This window comes from Ixodes scapularis, unplaced genomic scaffold (assembly GCF_016920785.2).
Source record: "Ixodes scapularis isolate PalLabHiFi unplaced genomic scaffold, ASM1692078v2 PGA_scaffold2__306_contigs__length_199485367, whole genome shotgun sequence".
Lineage (NCBI taxonomy): Eukaryota > Metazoa > Arthropoda > Arachnida > Ixodida > Ixodidae > Ixodes > Ixodes scapularis.
Window position 1 is genome coordinate 128,058,375 of NW_024609857.1, and position 20,440 is coordinate 128,078,814.

The window sequence follows — 20,440 nt, forward strand, 5'->3', positions numbered from 1 at the left end:
TGTAAATGTGCTTTGCGAGTGCAATGTACATGAAGCCATATGTGCTTCTGGAGCAGCGTTTTACTTTACTCTGACGGCTGTATTTGTAACTTCCGGCACTAGCGGTCCAGAAAGAGCTTGATCCAGTGCCCAGTGGCAACGAACGAGGAGAGGAAGGTACACATCACGACATTGTTAGCGCGAACACGACATCGGCACATTTTACTTCCAAATAGTATTAGCGAACACAAAATGTTTTTGCTTACATTATATGAGCTCTTTCCGTAGCAATAATAACTTGGATGACATCCCTTGGTTTCAAAGAGAAAAACTGGAAAAACCAGCGATCACTTGTTCGCACAAATTGTGTCGCACTCAGCACGTCTTTTTTTCGTCGTTAGACGGTTTACAGAATATTGTGCACAACAGCTCCTCAGTAGGTTTATAATGATCAGTGCTGACTCATTACAAACCTACTTTATTGCACTTGACGTTTGAGCGCGACTCGCCTAATTGGGATTGGCCAAGGGACTGCACACGACCGTATGGGTCGCGCTTCAAAAATTTTAATTCTCGCTGTCTTGTAGGTTTGCCTTCAAAAACCAAACTTGCTCCGCAGCGTTGCTCTATTTGTGCTGCCATGTGATTCATTAGAGCAGATATGGAACTTGGTTAATAGCCATGGTTAATAGTGCATAAGAGCAACCGTCCCCATATTGTTTTCCCCCTTTATTCATAGCAACTCGCCGGAACAGCTGGACGACCCAGAACTCCGTGCCCGATATATGATGCAATGACATCTACGCGCGACACACCTTCAAAACTTTGCCGCGGCGCCGATTCTTGATCGGTATCCAAGCGCGCGAAGGCAGAGAGACGCAGCGCTTCGGCGTGCCAAGGAAGCTTTGATCACGCCGCGGTAAACTTGATCTCGACGAGTTGCGTCTTTTCCCTTCGGCACTGCGCTTCCGTAAAACTTTTCACGTGTTCTCAACGGCAAGTCTCACGGCTTACAAAGGGTTTTAAATAACTTCTTCGGCGAATACCGACGAACGAGTAGAACACGTATCTTCAGCACGCTGCCGCCAGCATCCGAAACGCTCCAAATAGGCAATTTTTCGACATGTAACATGGCCGTCCGGTGGCCGCACTCGCGGAGCGGGGATGCGCGATGTGAAAGAAAAGATGACATGCTCTCTTAAATTTCAGCACGCGAGAGCGCCCATTATAATTATTCAACGAGCGCGGTTCAGCGTTTTTGATTTCTTCTGTTCTTCTTACGGCGCCGGAAAGCGAAAAGGTACGAACAGGAAGTGTTCGGAAGAAACCAGAACAAACCAAACTCTCATGGCAATGAGCCCTTGTCCTGCACACGTCAATCGAGTCGAGTCTGATGCGAGGAAGCGTTGACCTCGTGCGACTGAGTGGGGAAAGCGGAAGCAACAAGGTTGAGCGCGTTTCCTGACACAACACGCGCTATCGCGTTAAGTTACGCGTCTTTCATTCCTTCTGCACTTCGATTACCTCTAAAAGGCGCATGCGAAAATGATCTACTTACCTTTTAAGTGCGGTTGAATGGTGACAGGTGATAGCGGCAACAGCGAAATCATGGAAGAGCTGTCATCCGGACCGCCTGTGGTGGTTCGCGCGCGAGCGAGCGCACGCAGCGCTGTCGATGGTCCGGCCAGTAAACATCACGTGACGGACGTGTTCGTCCGCGAGCTGAGTGCACCGGCTTTCGTCTCCCTCCGCCGCTCCGATGGCGAAATGCCGCCAGAGCAAAGAGATCTCGCCTCGACGGCGTTTTGCTGCGCGCCGCTTCAACGCCTTCTTCTCTTCTTTTTTTTTTTTTTTTTTTTTTTACAGCGTGTGTGTCTTGCGGGTTGGGCTCCGTCACTCCTAAGCTGACAGTGTAGAGGAAGCTAAGGGGTGCCCGGTGAACTAATCGCACGTCTGTCCATAATCACGTGATCACGCTCCCTCCTGTAACCACGCGCAGAGAGCGGGGCAGGTGGTAACTGGTCCGGTGGGCGCTTAGCTCGCCCGGCACTATCAGCTTAGGAGTGAAGGGAGTCCCCCCTCAAGGACGCCGAGTCCGCTTACAAAGAGATTTGGAGATATTGGTGATGGTGTAGGGCAGTGTGGGGAAAATGGGTGGGGAACTGTCCTCTCATCACCCTCTCTCGCCCTTTCCCAGGGAAAGATAGAGGTCTTGCACCAGGCCGAGCGACCTTGTAAGCATTCCGGTTTCGAGGCCGTCGGTGCGTGCGCCTTCCTTCACCCCCCCCCCCCCCCCCCCCCGCCGTGCGGGGGAAGGGCGCTCGAATTCTTTCGTTTGTCTCTGCTGGTATCTGCTTGCCGGATATCCAAAAAACCAATGTGGTAGAGATTGCTTAGACATGACAGCTCTAGCAAGAAGACTAAAGGAGTCTGGCAGACACGACGCTCCGAACTCAGCCTGAAGCCTAATGTCAACATTAAAAGGAGAATGATAAATCAAATGTCTCCCAACGAATAAAAAAGACGGAATATGATTTTCAAGAAAATCGTCAGCCACTTTCGCGTTGCCTTGGAGCTCCAGCGAAGCTCAAAAATAAACAAAACAGCAAAACATGCGCACAAAAAAAAACAAAAAAACGTGCACGCAAACATGAGGATTGCGCCAGATCGGTAGTCTAAAATACCAACCACATGTGGGCGATCGTACGGGTGTAGCATTATAGCCTCACGTGCAGAATCCCTGTGCGAGCTTCAACCAGCATTGTTCCATGTCTTAAGCTAATACGTTGAGTGTACAAATGACGGCATGATTACGTTACACACGCTCGCGTGCACACTTGCTGTCTCTTAATTAAAAGCAGAATGCTCCGCCGTCACGGTGAGGACCCGGCCATGTGATCTCGGGATTCACGTCATGGGCTTCTGATCAAGCTAGCCTTTTAAAGGCGGGGCTAAAGGGTGAGGTGTCAGTCGTGGGGCATTTGGCACGGGCTTTTGACATTGGGTGCTTTCGTGCACCACCGGATCGTACACAGGGCATGAACTTTCTGTAAAGCGGTCTCCCTTGTGGAACTTGGCAGTCCACTGTGATAAGCGTTCGTATGATTTTTTGCTAGATAAAATACCTATTCCGGGCAAGTAGGTACCGAAAACAGAGGGTAAAATTTTCGAGGCATTCGAAATCAGTGTAAAGAAGGATGACGGTTGCATCAGTGCGTCGTCACTCGTTTCATCAAACAAGAAAATCAGATTCATTTGGGGTGAGGTATAATAATGTGTGTATATATGTTCGTGTTTTCCAAATAAAATTCAGTAGCCAGTAGCGCTCCGAGTGTGCACTCATACTTCTTTGTGGTCGTTTTTTTTTTTTTTTTTTGCGTTTTGCAGTTGTCGTTTTTTTCGGCTAAACTCTGAATCAAAAACAACGTTATCGTCTGCTATCAGTGCCTTGGTGCCATGTTGGAGGCATTCGGCGTGTTATTGTGGCAGCAGTAGTGCCGTAAAGTCATAGAGCTGTCCTTGTATAACCACGTTTCAGAATATGTTCTTGTCCTGTCAATCGCACCGGGGTTCTTCACTGGACACGAAATGGAGTCCATAAACCCGTAGTTAGAGTACGAAGCTTTTCTCTCGAGGTCATAGAGTCAACATAATAATCTGGAGCGAAAGGTCCCATGCATTTGGTCGCGACAGAACTGCGAGGCATTGACGCGGACATCGGCAGCCCCATTTGGCGGCCCCGATGAGCCCATATCGAGACATTTCTGATCGCAGTTCTCGGCCCCCAGAAACAAACATACGGTCCTCATATCAAGATCGGCAATGAAATAAAAAAAAAATTCTTCATGCACCCTTTGCTCATGTGTAGTCGTAAAATGATGTACTTTTATCCGAGTCTCTGGAAAAAAGTGCTGAGGTTTCGCGCGGGTCATCGAAAAGCTTTTGTCCGGCAGAGCTCTTGTTCGGGATTCATGGATTCATCAGTGGAATCCCGGACAAAAGCTCACCGGACAAAAGCTCACTGGACAGAAGCTCACCGGACAAAAGCTCACCGGACAAAAGCTCACCCATTTTTTCACAGACCCGGACAAAAGGTCACCCATATTTCCACAGACCCGGACAAAAGCTCACCACGAGAAAAGTTCATGTTGGTCTTAACACGAGTGCGGACAACTTAGGTGCATGCGTGCGACACAAAAAGGCAACGATAAATTAAATCTGACAGGCGCTTGGTTTGTTGATTTTAATAAAAACAAGTTTATTTATCGATTGGTTAGAAGCGAATGCAGTGCCCCACTCGCTCCAGCAGTCTTGGTAGATCTCGATGTACATCAAGCCCTCGCAAATATTTCTAAGACGATTCTGCAGGTGCAGAGTAATCTTTCGCACCCGCTTTACGGTGGGCTCACCTCTCCGGGCTTTTGTCAATGCCGTGGCAACGAGCGCCTGATTTTGCTGTAGGCATTCAATCAGCCTCAAGACGCTTGGATGGGCGTGGCCGACGGGCTTCTAGAACCCGGTACTCTATCTTTCGCAGGTGTTGCTCATCTGGTCTTTATCTTGAAGAGTGGTGTCGTACATATTCCTCCGTACCGGGGGAAACTCCGGTCGCCGTCGGCGCAGAGGCAGGCGAAGGGAAGAATTTGCTCTGGGTGCCGCCGCAGATGGAACAGAAGCATAACGGAAGCGGCCGTTGAATATACGTGCAATCAAAATAGTCCAGTAGGTAGCGATGTCACCGGTAGACTTTTCCCTGGTGGTCAGCTCTTGTGGAACAAGCTGTGGTGGAAGGAACCCGAGCCTATCTAAAATACCGCACAATTTTTTAAATTGGTCATCTGTCTTGTACTTTTCCAAAAGGCCAAACTCCCGTTCTTTCAAATTATTTTTAAAAAATTCTCAACTCAATGGTGGATGAGGTACAAGTGTTCCTAAAAATGGTCCAATGTCCATTGCGTCCGCACTTTATTTCAGCCCGTGTTTCGCCCGGATAGTAAAAAAAAAGAAATCGAGGTGAGCTTTTGTCCGGGTCTGTCAAAAAACGGGTGAGCTTTTGTCCGGGTCTGTCAAAAAACGGGTGAGCTTTTGTCCGGTGAGCTTTTGTCCGGTGAGCTTCTGTCCGGTGAGCTTTTGTCCGGTGAGCTTTTGTCCGGTTACCTCATCAGTGACGATGTTTACATCGCCCGCATGGATTATAGTCACGTGACCTTGTGACTATTGTATTGAGCGCTATTTCCACTGTGGTTACGTGGTGGCTCCAATCTGTTGTATGGTTACAGACGACCGACCGGCGGACCGTTACGGACGCGTAAAGTGCGCAGGGCTCGCCCATAAATGCTATCGCAAAGCAAGCTACGTTGTGAAACGACACAGCGCTCGTTTTGATGAAACCGTCGATGGGACAGCGCAGTGCCGACGAGACGATTTTGTCGATGAAGCATCATCCAACAAACCGATTGCCATAGCGAATGAGACACGTCGATAAAACCCATTTTCCGGATTGCTAGTTGGAGGGGTTAATAATCATTTGATATTCGTAATACCGAGGCAAGAGAGAGCGGGTGCACTACTGAAGGAATGCCCCCAGTAAACAAGAGCTCACGCGTTGAAAGCATATCCGCCACAGTAAATATATTCAAACCAACATGTCCGAAAAAAAAAAAAAAGTACATTGGAGAGTGTTTACCATTTTACAGCGATAGCTCTTCGAATCTCTAAAACCCGCGAACGGTTCCACGTTGCCTTCACTACAAAAACAGATCTCAGCTTAATATTTGAATGATTAACTGCCGTAAAATACCAACCTTTGAAAGACTAATCGAAAATTATTCATTCAGTTATTAGCGCACTCTTCCCACGGATATTTATTTGTTCTATTTATTTATAAAATTGTCTACAGTGTGCAGAGGGCATTATTTAGGGATTAATTTCGTACATAAACTATCAAATTGGCACCGATAGAGAAACACAGCGTCCGACTACATAAAAATCAAATTGTCAAATTGTAAAAAAAAAAAAAAAGAAAAAAACAGGAATAATAAAAAGGAACACCCTGCATCAAGAGCACAGCACTCAAATGTCACGCCAATATGGCACTATACAGGTATCACTGGTGACCGGTATTCTCGGAGATCACTTCAATCACGAATCAATTTTTGGGGAAAAAAGAACAAATAGAAGATTATTCAAACAATTACAATCTGTTTCTAAAAGTGGTAGCTTACGTTAAAAGTACTTACGCTACTTTCGCGAGCACTCTGCTCGTGAAATAGATGCGGGTGGCTTCCAGCTTTTCTCCTGCACTTCAAAATACTACTACAACACCAAAATATATTTCCGCGCGAATGCTGCACGTGCCCGAGGCTTGTCCTTAAACAGCAAAGGCTACCGGCACGAAAGTGCAGCCTTCAGAGGTGTTTTCGCGGAATGACCGCTTGCGCTAGAAATTTCTGTTTCAAAGGGAGGATTTCGCGCTAGCCCGCGCGTGTCGCTGACTGGTTGGAGCTAGGAGCACGAGGAGCGCAAGCTCATACTACAGAACGCGCTATGAACACCAGGAATACTTCGTCTCAACTCAGCATGGACCATTGTTGGTCACACGTGCTAAAAGCGCGAGCTAATTGTTTTGGATGACGCCTCGGTGGGCACACGAGCGCTCGCGGGTGCACAAGCACTGAAGCAGCATCTGCGGTTCATTCGGAGGTGAAACTAAGTATAGCGCGTGATGCACGTTAACGACCTCAGGTTAGCGGTCGTGCTGCACTAGCTACTCGTGTCTCATGTACAGCGTGAACCAGTGTCGCAAATCTTGAAAGGCAGACCGACTTCACGCCGAATAATCTCTCACGAACAGTTTGACCTTTGAATCGAGTGTACACCAACTCATTGCGTGTAAACAAGCACGCGTTTGCACACAAGAGCTCCGCGCACGACGCGCTGCATGTACCCATTTTCCGAAGTGTGAAGCGTTCGGCCATGCTCCGTTCAACAGGCTGCACCACCGCCTAAGCGCGACGTCATAGATTTGGTGTAGGTGGGACTCTTGTTTAATTAACGATTCACTATGGCACATCGACTGTAATTTCGCCCTCATTTGCTTTGAAATAATGTTTTCATCCGAAATACTATCTATAGATTACGAATGACGAGTCACTGATCATTTATACGCCAGGCGAGCACGGGATGGCGGCCCCTCTCATTGGAAATGCACCGGTGATTTTGGCACGGGTGTTTATTTCAAATTTATAATATAAAAGCACTCCTGACCTGTCCTATCAAAAAGATGTTTGCTTTTTTTTTTTTGGCAGCAATGACAGCAGGGTTGCACAGAAGCACATATGCATTTAAGCACGCCCCTTATTATAGGGAAAATTTAATCGAGAAAAGTAATTAAGGTAAATTAACGTAACGTTCTTTTGTATAAAAATAAAAAAAAATTCTGCCATATAAGTGCACACGTCAGTACTTAAATGATTGTGTTGTTACCCATATAGCGCGCGAGAAAGACCTTCTTGAGAAAAAAATGTGAAACAGATACTTTTATAAATATATTAATTAATTCATTTATGTATTTTCCGTGTTCACGAACATAACAAATAAATAATCGTTGTCCTATATATTTATGCATAATTGCGCATGGAATACCTACTATCAATGACACATTCATAGTGTCACTAAATCTTAGCTCTGTGGAGATGCCAAAACGGTATTCGGTCATATATTCCGAAACCGTTCGTAAAATCAAAAACAGAATAAAAAAATAAAAAAATTATGGCAGCGCTACTCTTCCTAGGCCCCATCGTTCGCAAGGCATCCGTTCTAAAGTTCCGGGAAGCTTGATCGTGGGCAAAACGATCTTGTTGCTTTCAAGGTTGGAGGTTTCGCGCGCAGAAAGTGATGTCAGGCGATAACAGGCCGGAAATTGATTGTAGAGGTGAGCTCTTATTTCGTTCATCTCTAAGTTGACAATGCGGTGAAGCTAAGCGTTAGCCAACCATTCAGTGGCCTGACTCCTATCGCTTGATTTCGCTCGCCTCGCGTGTGTATGCGGAGAAGGGGTGATCACGTGGTGCGAGACTGACAGTCAAACGGTCTAACAAGCACATAGTTTCCTCCGCGCTGTCAGCTTACGGGGGATAAAGTCCCCGATCCATGACTAAAGGCTTTGTGTGGCAACTGAGAACAGCGTGTGCGTCCGAAGGCGGTAATCCAGGGAATCCGGACTCAACGGGCGCCTCGCTCGTTCCTGGCGCACCTTGCACCCAGCTTGCACTAATGCTCCATACAAACAAAAAAACAAAACAAAAAAAAAAGAAGAAAGAAATATTAACGAACTTTAGTGTCCGCAGCATGCCCATTCCACACTATCCTTTTTGTGTTTATTTATTTGTTTTTTCGAAGTTTTTTTTGAAGTTTTTTCGTGAAAATATTTGCGTCGTAAAAGAGCTGGTTGGTCGGTGCTGGTTTGTTGTCGATTCGGTAACTAACAAACACAGGAGACCAAATTAAAGTTCACAATCTTTCCACGTCATGACTTTCAGCTGGCTGGATTGGTACCAAGACCAAGCTTATAAGTAAATTTGGCTGTCTGTAAAAGACAGATTTATTTATCTTCTAAATTCCTCTAAATTTATTTACTCTCTAATTTCCTCTGGGTCCTCTAAATTCCTCTAAATTTATTTACTCTCTAATTTCCTCTGGGTCCTCTAAATTTCCGCTTGCGACACTTCCCTTACTTCCGAAGCACTTCGATGGTGAAACATTTTTTGTGAATCGGATTTCTTTAGCTCACGGATGCGGCAGGCTATGCTTCTCGTGACGCGCTGACCCACGTCTTCTGTAGAGCCCATTTAGGGCATTCGGACGGCACTCCAATGCGTGCTTAGAGTGCCATCGGACGTGGGCACTTGAACGCTCGGCAAGAGTACCACGGCACTCTAGACACAGGCTTTTTCAAAGGCCATGCTAGATGGAGGAAGCTACCACTACTTACAGAACAGACATTTTCGCTCATTCATTTTAACTGAGCTTCTGTCGTCCGTGTTTCGTACCTCGGGGGCATCGAACCTAAGAAGCTTAGCATACTTTTTAACATATCGTAGGGCGACATAGAGCAGTCTACGTTCTTCTCAAAATAATTGAGCTATCGCTTGCTGTGTAGAACCAACTGAACGTAAGGTGAACCCGTCAATGGCAGTGTAAATGTGGCTCTGTTGGACAGCGAAATAAGACTTCTGTAATACACACTAATGTATCTATAATTAAAGCCAGTGAGATCCGTACCACAAATATCGATATCCGGAATGCTACACGGTGCTTCCGCTGTACATTAGGAACTGTTTGATGAACAGCGGAAAAGAGCAGCGATCTTGAATGTTCCCTTATATCGAAAACCATCCTGTCAAGGGAGCTTCGGAGAGCGAGGTTAAAACAGTTAAAGGATGTAGCAAACTGTGCAGAGTTAAAGGTTTAACCCCCCAGAGCTTTTCTTGAACAGAGCAGAAGACTGATCGACTCCCGCGCTTCGGAAAGTAAAATGTAAATATTGAAAAAAAAGGTAGTAGTCAAGCCAAGTTTATTTAATGACTCAAAACAAAGACCGCATAACAAGTTTGGAAATCATCGCTAACAACTTTTCCAAACGCTCTGGCTCCGTCGTTTATTTTCTCCACGGCGGTGAAAATAAGGGAGCCCCTAGTGTCACGTACCATAAACCTGGCTTGCCGCCATGTATAGGTTTTTTGAACCTATACATGGCTTCGAAACGAGCGCCGTGTTCAGGGCGACGCTTGATGAAATGGTCGTCACGTGGCGTATGCAATAGACCGCGCGAAGCCGACCTCTTCTGTCGCGGAGGGAGGTTTTCCTCTTTGCTTGCTTTTAATGCGAATATGGAAAAAATACTTTTTTTTATACATATACCTGTTCCCACGATCAGTGAGGTCGGGCTCAGCAGTAACTTGAAACGACCCCCCAAAAATATAACAATGCCCCAAAAACATCCCTGGGCTACATAACAACCCTAGGCACGTATGTAACGAAACATAATCGCACACGCGCGTCAGCATCCGCTCATACACCCGTTTACACTCTGATCTATATGTTTATTGTTTAATATATCTGTGTAGCAAAAGCATTAATTGCCTATTGCTTGGATAAAGGAGTGTCCCCCGCTCCAATGATCTTCCTGCCGCAGGTAATAATTAAGTTAATAAATACTGAAATATAAACCCGTCAAGGCAGGCTGTACCAACTCATTTATTCAAACATCCTTGCCCATCTACCACCCCCCCCCCAAAAAAAAAAAAAAAAAAAGAAGAAGAAAAAAAAGAAAAAAGAAAAGCGGATAGGAAAAAAAAAAAAGGTTTCCCCGAGAAAACGAAAAAAATACCTGCGCCGAACAGCGTCGAACTTGCGCCGAACCCATAGCGGCGCCATCTATCGACAGCCCGTGATATCGCGAGGAGAAACTAACTCTCGTTACAGTTACTCTCGAGGTCGAGGGAGGGTTAAGGGAGAGTATCATCGAAAGAAGCGGTCGGGAAAGAGTAACTTCCATGCAGATAGAGTTAAAGGAGAGTAAGTTAGGGCACTTACTCTCCCTTGACACCTTTTTTTTTTAGAGTGCAGTGTTTCGAATGTCGCGTACAAATCTACCCCTTGAACTGGTTACCACGCTTCATAAGATGCACGGATGTTCCGGTGACCCGCGATCGTGAACAGACGTATGCTTCTGCAGCAAATGAATGTCGTTTCTCACAATACGGCTTTCTTGCGTTGCGTTATGCTACGTAAGCACACGCTGGCGAAACGTGTCAACCCGTTCAATGAGTAGACTTCCACGCGACATTCGAGCCACTGATATTTCGGTGACTTCAAAGCAACGTAAGAAAACGCAAGGCAACGCTCTTGTGTTAAATGGATGCTGAACCGAACCAGCAGCCGCCGGTTCATGGAAGCTATGGTTCCATGAACCGGCGAAAGAGGCCATAGTTTGGCAAATTAGTACACGCGTACTCAGCTACAGGCATTGTTAGAGTTCGGCTATACTCATTACTACAGTGGTTGGATGCGAACACACCGTGGACAGGAAGCACTACCCGAGTGTCCGCCTAGGCATTGATTGTTCCGAGCCGAAGTCGAGTGCTCACGCAGTTCTCTTGTCTAACCTATGAGCCGCGCTCGACCGTCGTCAGACGGGTGGTTTTCACTCCACAATTACGTCATCAAGCTTTGAAAAGCCCTCATTTAAGATAGTCCCCATTTTATTTTCGCAATTTCATCACGAAATAAATGGTTCTGGATCAATGGCGGTCTGTGTGAGTATACTTGGGCAAGACTAGGACCAGTACGCCTCTGCAGAGTTATGAACATTCAAAACCAATATCCTTTCATGACCCTTTTAACGCAACGTAAGCCAACGGTACTGTGTGACGGGCCTTTACTCGTCTCAGTTTGAGAACCATTTAGAACACCCAACGTAGTCCAATCAAATGCTGCTGCGTAAATCGGTCTTCAACTGTTTATTGTTTTAGGCCATCTACCCAAGGCCAGCATGGTGCACAGATCGAGCATCAGTGTTGCTTTAGAGTTTGGCTAGGACATGTGTGCATCTAGTAAATACAGGAGTGCTGCTTCACTGTTTTGCTGGGATACATGTTCAATCAGTAACGACACGAGTTCCAGCCGAACGCTGACTTAGCACTCGTGCGACTGCCTTCAGTTACAAGAGTACGGAACAGGAAACTGCTAGGAGACTGCCATATCGCCCATTGCATGTAAAAAAAACAGAGATGCAGTTCTGCATACAGGTGACATGGAATAAACACCAAAAAAGATAATGGTAAGTGCCAAATTGTGAAGGATATTTTATGCAATATAGGGTACACGCTGTAGTATTTATTTTACAGATCACAGCTGACAGCGTATCGTTAATAATATAAACCCATAGTTGTTGGATATGTAGATAGCCTGATAATAGTCTGTCAGAGTATGGGCGACGTTGTGCTGTAAATGAGAAGTTTTGCCAGTGCAGAACCACTGGTAGACTTGCGTCTTTAACGTGTATCATGCAGTTGTGATACACTACACAGCACGCCGGTAGATTGCTAGTGCAGATATAAACGGTCTGGGGTGAGGATTGAACTCAGGATCCCTGGTTTCTGCAGCACAACCTTTCGCTCCGCGTGCTCTGAGATGCATTGTGTTAGCAGACACTAATGTCCCCTCACTTTTGCAAGCATCGCAGCGTTCTTTCTCTGTGATAAAATCAATTGCTATAATAACGATGTGACGACGGTAGCGCGAGGATACAGCTTACAACTTTTGAGTGACCCACGGTTGCAGACACCCCAATGCAAGATATGCTGTTAAACTACAGAACATAATTTTGCGTCAACCCTACGTATCCCAAAAGTTGTCCTGAAACACTGCACGTCTGCATGCTTATTAGGTGCAGCATTAAGAAGATTCAGTGTTGAATGAATTTGTTAAGAAAACAATAAACTGGCATTAGACATTGTGATAAACGCGGGGGCACATAATGTGTTGTGCGTGTATTATTCGTGAGTTAGGATTAGTTATGCTTGGTTACTGGGGGCTTCGTGTGCCTTTGGATGTGTTGCACACTTGACACACTCATGCGCTCACCGGGTATATCAGGGTAATCAAGACGAGTTAAAATGTATTCAGGAGTGGAGTTTGTAAGACTATGTTTAAATGATGAGTTTCTACGGGTCCTGCAATAGCTTTTAAGGGCATACATCTTATTACGGAAAACCGCAATGCCCTTGGCACCGACCGATTTTGCGCAGTTGGAAAGGTTGGACGGCGCGGCTTGGGGTTTTCTTTTTTTTTAATGAGGAGGGGTGGCCCACACCATCTATCACAATGTAGAGCCGTCGAGGCACCTCTGCCTTGGCGCAGCGCGAAAGCGCGGCAGCGTAAACAGTGAGATGCGCATGAGTACACTCGAGCGAGGGTTTCCGAACCGCTCATGGAGGATTTGGTGCTGACGGCAAACTGTCTATAGACGCTTTCAGGCAGCTGTGCATGGGCGCCGCCATAACCGACCTTCAGTTTCTGTTCCCGCTTATTCCGTTCACTTCACTTCATCATTACCACAGCAGGACAGGCTATTGCCATTTTAGATTCTACTGCGTTCTTCTCCCCAGCCACGGCCTTTGTGGAGGCTCGACAACGCCCGCTTCAGTGGCTCGGCATCTCGGTAAGACAAGAGAAGGTCGGCTATGGCGGCTCAATCTGGCGCGCGCTGAAAGCGTCTATAGGCTATTCACCCAGGGGCGCTTTCTTATGTTTTCTTACTTTACGAACCCGCAAAACATTCATGCTTCGCATGTCGCGTGGAAAGCTACTTCTTTCATTGGTTGCCAGTTTCATTTCATAAGAATCACGAACGACCCGGTGACTCTCGACGCAAGCAGACGCCATCTCCGTCAGCTCTCGAAACACAACGTAGCGCAAGAAAACGAGGCTGTGTGAACTGGCCTTATTAGACCTATTGCTAAATTCCCCAACCATCAAGGAGAATGCAGATACTGGTGTTCCGCGCGCCGCACGTGCTGGCTTCAGCAGTAGTAACTTTTCTAAAGCAAATGCCTAAAACAAATTGCACTTTGCACTTGCGCTCGTCAACACTTTATTTTGGTTATTTATTTCGAATCTTTTATACGGGGAAGGTGGGCGCGTGTGGCGCGTGAAACACCAACCCCCGCATTCTCCTTGATGCTTGGGTAATTGGCAATAGGTCTATTAAAATGAGCGAAGTAAAAAGTGTTCTGCTATTGAGGTATCCACAGGAGGGAGAAATCCGCCCCTTTCCTCCGCGGAGCGCGCATCACGTGAGACATACGTCATCCCTTCTTGACGCCTCGCGGCGCCGTTCTCCCGTTCTCCTCCGTGGCGGAGGCGCGGAGGCTTCGTGCTGACCGCACGAAAGCTCCGCAGGTGCACGCGGCGGAGCCGGGAACGGAGTTTCCCGGGTCGTTGACGTCACGACATCCGTCCGCGGAGTTCTCCTTCCTGTGGATACCCCTTATACTCCGTTAACCATCAAGCTGAGACTAGAATCTCCGATTTAAGCATGAGCTCGCTGGCTTCCACAGTGCTTTGATTGCGCGTGCCTGCGCGTTCACACTTGTGTTAGCAAGGGCAGCGAGCTCGCGTTGAAGGCGGAGCTTCTTCTCTCAACTTAAGGGTGAGCGATATATAGTGAAATACTTGGGTTCTGCTTTTTTCGAGGCTGCGTGTATACTGCCTTGAGCCCCTCGGTCATGATTTGCGAGGAGCCACTCGTAGAAATTATAGTATTCCCGAGGGACTAAGGTGTACCACACGTGTTTATCTTCCTATCTGCTGCTGTGCTAAGTCGCGACACCATGCGCCTGCTGTGCTATTCGTTGGTGCGTTATGATCTGGCCCGTAACTTCGTACGATCAGGCTGGGAGCAACGCTTCGTTATTCGGGAGCCTGGAGGGGATGCCGACGGTCGCTTGTTCGCGCAGAATCCTGAGTCACCCTCGGTCCTGGTTTTTGCCCAGTCTTTCACGTCCTCTTCCTCGTGTCAAGCAAATCAGGCTGTGGTTCATATGTATTGTCCAAGGTTCTATTCCCACTGAGCCACTTGGTAAATCTCGCCTGCTACAATTCATGTCGCCAAGTCATGAGCCCCTGCAACTATTTTTTACCAATAACGCCTTCTTAATGAATTTTGATTATTGCCTACTATCGGCTGTGTATGTTTTATGCAACATTTTCGTGTGTATAATGTTTTTTCGTCACGTCACACTTGAACAGGGCACGTTTGTTAATATGAATTTCGCACGGTTTGATAAAGCAATTGCGGAAATACTTTTATGACATATTTCACACTTCCTGCCGTAGGTCCAGAACGTAATACTATTAACACAAAACATTTTTTTTACACAGAAAAAAAAAAAGCCAGTCTGAACTCATTACTGCGTTGGCATAGGTTCCCCGAGCCATTTCCTTAAATTTCTAGCTTTTTTTTTTTTCATTTATCTGCATATTGTGAGACGCTGTAATAGATGTATTTCATAAATAGAGACGTCCCGATTATTTGACTAATCTGAAGTTCGATCTTGAACCTAGAGATTCGACGGGGTCGGAGTACCTTCGAAATATTAGCAAACTTTGACGAAGTTGCGTCATAAACAATGTCGCCAGACCTTTACACAAAAGCTATAAAAGTTGGGATGGAAATGATTTATAACGTAGTTTATTTTAGATGCAATAAAATTATTACTAATGCTTACACAACACACGTTTAAGATATTTACTTGTAACACTTTATTTTTATTGATGTGAATCAATAAAAATATATCTCCAACAAATATCGCCCTTTTTCTCTGTCGAATAGAGTTAGCTCATTTTTGTTTTGCAACTTTCGTGCATGCGCACAAAAGTAAACTTTCAGTCAAATCTTTGTTGAATCTCGCGTTAGAAGTTCGGAAAAGTCGCACCTACTTTGGTAAACTTGCGTCTCGGCTTTATGTGACATTCCTATTTACAACACAACCGTTAACATCCAACGATCTCTCCTGTCTTGATATACACTTAGCTTCGTTTGTTTCGATGAAATCCGTAGACTCAAGAATAAATAGTTAATTTAAGCCAATATATTTTTATGTCCTTTGTGCACCCTAATTACCATTACTACTAATATTTATGTCGAGAGCAAGGCTACTTATAAATGACGACACGCTTGAAGTCTTAGTTTTGTTGCGAGATGTTTGTCTTGCAGATGAAAAAAGAAAAAAAAAAGTTTTTGTCACTTGCACTTTTTAAAGGCACTATCTTAACGTTTTTTTCTTTATCCACTTTTTCTACTTAACCGGTGGCGCTACCGAGGGTCGCAACACTGGTGCTTGCGCGACTCTCGAAACTTATGGTTTTCCTACATTAAGATAAAACCCCATGCGGGCGAACTATACGGCCTTGTTATCAATTCAATTAAAAAAATATGAACGCAGTATATATATCTTTGTAATGTTAGCAAGATATATAATACAATCAGTTACCAACCTGGCCTGGCAATCTGCATTGTTTCTTTCGTAACTACGCCCATGACTCCAATCTTCAACTTTCCCACCTCATATATGATAGATTTCTTCAAGTCAGTTCCGTTAAGTAGGGGTTCCGAAGAAGTGTCAAGATTAGTTCCCAGGACGGTTACATTTGCGTCCGCCATTCTTTTGAGGAAAGGTGCAAGGCCTTCAGGGCCGTCGTCGAACTCGTGGTTGCCCAGGCACTGCACACATGTTGCGACATTCGCATTTCAAAAAACAGCATTAAAAAAAATACAATCTTTGGGTGTTAAAATGTACTGTCATGCATTCTCGGTTGTATTTTGACGCAACGAGGGAGTTCGCATGATTTCACTTATATGCCATTTCCAACATATAAAGCAAAGTAGATCACGTGGATAACATCCAACCGATCTTGCATGTTCTATTCACGCCCATCTTGTAGGTTCTATATGGTTCCAGGGCCCACTCTACATGACTGCATTGAATACATAAGAAATAAAGTTGGGCTCAACATTTTATTTATTTATGGCCTCTACTTTCTAATATTATTTCGCACTGACATTCTAGAAAGTATTACGAACGTAACGCAGTGACTTCGCATAGATATACTATGCTTTCATACATTAAAAACCTTCTCACTCTTTTGGGAGAAAAATGTTCTTTTTTGGTGACAGCGTCATAGAAAAAAACATAAAATGGTTAAGAAGACAAACGAAAAATCAACTCATAATATAAGCATCGAATGAAGTGGCCTAGCATGCTGCTACTTTTTGCCAAGGACAAGTGGGGGTGATTTGGGGGGGGTCTCACATTAGAAAAAAAACTTAAGGCTTCGAGAAAGTAGCTACAATTCAAATAATTTCTGCTATATGACTAAGCAGTCAAGTAATACCTATGTAGCGTATTTTACGGGATATAAATATATATCTTACCCGATGCAGACTATCTACACGTGAGGACTATACAAAGATTTTTTTTCTAGGTCGCTCACTGTGACAAGACGTGAAGGATTTTATGGATAAGGGAGTAGAATATTGCTGATTTATGTGTGATAGAAGATTTGTATGTGATACCATAGCAGGCATTTGTCAAGGTGTGCTCTGTAGTTTTCTACGTTCGATCTAGGCACGGTGTGCGGAATATGGACGGCATGCTGACCATGCACCGGGTGTGCACTATCTAAGCAAAAGCTTTTATTTTATACCCCAAACTTTCCCCTGCGAACTATGCGGCGGGTCGAACTACAGCCCGAAAAATACAGTGCGTAGAACTGTATCGGTCGTTACTATAGAACCCACCTCCAAAAATAAAAGTGAAATGTCAAAAAGTAAAATGATCATGCTCCTATTTTTTGTTGTAGATGATCATAACACAACATCGATGGACGTTAATTACATAAGTAAACAAATAAGCTCAATTGAGACGGGAGGTAAACCTACACAAAATGAAGATGGTTGTGTAGACTGGTGATTTCCTACTACAGCGGGTCCTTGCCTGTTGCCGCCCTATGATCTTATAATGTATCTCTACAAGACTTGGGGATTAAAGTACAAAGGAAAAAAGGTGTCTACACTTGAGCACATGATTCACTAAGGATTCAGCACATTGTGTTGTCTCGTCTCTACTCTTCGTCCCTGTCGTGAAGCGCTATTATGTTCTCCAAGTTTAGTACCAACTCGCCCAAGAATCCACATTACTCAAAAATGACTTCTGAGGTAACCCAGCCTACATGTCATGAACCTTCGACACCCTTTATAATGATTTGGTAGCTGTCAAGATAGTAAGTTAAAGGTATATTTTGTTTTTATTGTATACGATGGTAATTTTTTGAAAATTATTTTTTTCTGGATCAGTCTTGGAGTACAACTCTTCAGGCGTATAATATTTTATACAAAAAAAAAAAAAAAAAAAAGCGGTGGGAACAGGAAAAGTCCTGGCGTCACCTATATTAACTTGCAACGACCCCTTGAGGATATGCTATGTCGACAGACGACTAAATAGGGTAATGTAATATTTAAGTACAGTGTTAATATTTCATTGTGTGCGCAAATACGAACTATATATGGTACTCACCACGGAGTCGTACATCATTCTTGACATTGCCTCCGCAACAATGTTGTATTTTAAGACCGTGTACCATACTGTTCCTTGAAAAAAATCGCCACTGTTGAAGAAGAAGGAATGTTTAGTTTTATTCTTTAATTCTTTCACCTAGAAGAAAAAAATATGTAGCCAGCATAATATTATAACTTTGTCAGCCACATTTTGAGCGTCAGCTGTGCGCGCGGGTGTTGTCAGTCCCGTCAATCGGGCAGATGTTGATTGTTCCCGCAATCAAAATATGTATTGAAATTATTTTTCCACCACAAAAAAGTGCTCACAATAAAAAAAAAAACAAAAAAAACGTATTAAGAATCCAGAAACAATTGCATCACAAAAAAAAAGTTTACTTCGACAATCTGAATTTATTTATTCTTTGCAGGTATATTAGCAACACGGAGCTTGAGAAACGGTCACACCCAGAATTTATTATGTACTATTGGCAGGAAAATAATTTTATTAAAAATATATTTCTTCTTACATATTCAACGGAGACAGCCTTTTAAACTTGAAACACGAAAAAACAACCACCAAGATACTTAGAAACATCTCTAGCGATGAAACAATTTAATGTCACAGTGCTGCTAAGACTGCTTTTAATTATGTTAAAATAGCTTCGATGCCACTTAAACTTGCAGTACCTATATGGTGGACATTTGTACTTTGTTATTATGTGTCAATACACCACCTTAAAAATATAGCTCTTTGCATGTGTGATTTTTTTTTTTTTTCAGATTTCAGCTAGAAGTAAAAATTAATTTATTGCGCCCGGAGTCCAGACAGTAGCTGTAAATGAGACAATATATGCAAAGCATGAAAGCTAAACAATAAAAATTAATATCCCAATAAAATGCTCTCTTGAACGGGAATTCGCCTGTCATATGGCCATTTGGAAAAAGAAATGAGCCTACAGTTTTTATCCAATTTCCTAGTTGGAGTTTTCGTTTAGATGCCTGTCTTGACCTTGATTTGTTATCTACCTTATATGCGGATTATAGCGATGTGAAATACGGGTTGCTTTATACGGTTATAATACAAACCGGATCTTGAAACTCAACGTTGGCTAGTTTATGCAACCCCCCCCCCCCCCCAAAAAAAAAAAAAAAAAAAAAAAAAAATTTTAGCTATCTGTTAGTTCAGCGTAGCGATAAATTTTGTAAAATAGAAGGACACCAGACCTCACCTTGGTAACTAGCCTGGCTACTCCACCATAACAACCGTCTCCGTATCTATCCTTATCAGTGCATTTTCCACCTCTTTTGTTAGCTTCCAAACAACGCGAGTGAATGTCGTTTGTATGCACCACAGTGAGATTGAAGCCTCGTTCAGAACTACACAGGGCGCTACACCATATCAGCACAAAAATTATAATACAAATGCTGTTCATGATTTCGGCTGAACGATGCAAGTGTCTCTGTCGATGCCCTCTAAGCTACTCAAGCGGCATTTTATATACACTTCCTGGAAGTTCGAACACAGGGGGCGAAAAAACAGTGGGAGTGGCTCGAATCCAACGCGCATTACCGTCACGTCATCGGTAAAATAACTATACCTGAGCAATAAAAAACGAATAAATTCTGATTGTATTTTACCACCATTTCTTCATAAATGCGCTCCGGATCATTGAAACATTATTTTATTTAGTAACACATCAAAATAGTGATATAAATCGGTGTACAGAATATTTCCTGACGTGTGCAAAGTCATAATAATTTCCGGAAATCAAGAGCATCAAAGAAACTACTTAGTGTGCACACGAATTAATAACAATGTTTTTTTTCGAACATGCGGCATTATTAGTGATCTTTTGGAAAGCGATTTCTTCGCTCTAAATATCATCGTTGCAAAGAAGCGAACTTTAATCGGATGGTAACCTTCGTACTTTCAAGAAGCTTTTCAGTTATGTATATTTTTTATACACATAACTTTCTTCTGGGCCGCAGCTGTTCTTGCAATTAACTTCCGCCTCTTGTTTTAAGCAGATGTTAAGAGCTCCTAAGCGCGTTTTGCGCGAACGAACAAACAGTCCTGCTTTATACAAGAGGCAAACAGTAAAAGTAATAATGATAAAAAAAGAAGCAAGAAATTCATTATATTATTACTATGGCGCGCGACTTTAGAGGCGCAGATATTCAATGTCGGATATAACTTAGGATACACTACCTTTCCGATGCAGATCGCTCGGCTAGGGAGCCGAAATAAATAGCTCGAATATTGCCTACCTGAGAGCGCGCAACACCTAAAGGGGGCGCGCCGATCCGCCTGGTAGCTCTACGGACGACCGCGTCTGCGTT

At 44.2% G+C, this 20,440-nt stretch overlaps 1 pseudogene; it reads right to left on the minus strand.

Moving 5' to 3' along the window:
• LOC8028810 overlaps positions 1-19,533 on the minus strand; it is a 62,424-nt pseudogene extending 42,891 nt beyond the window's left edge.
• Between the last annotated feature and the right edge of the window lie 907 nt (positions 19,534-20,440).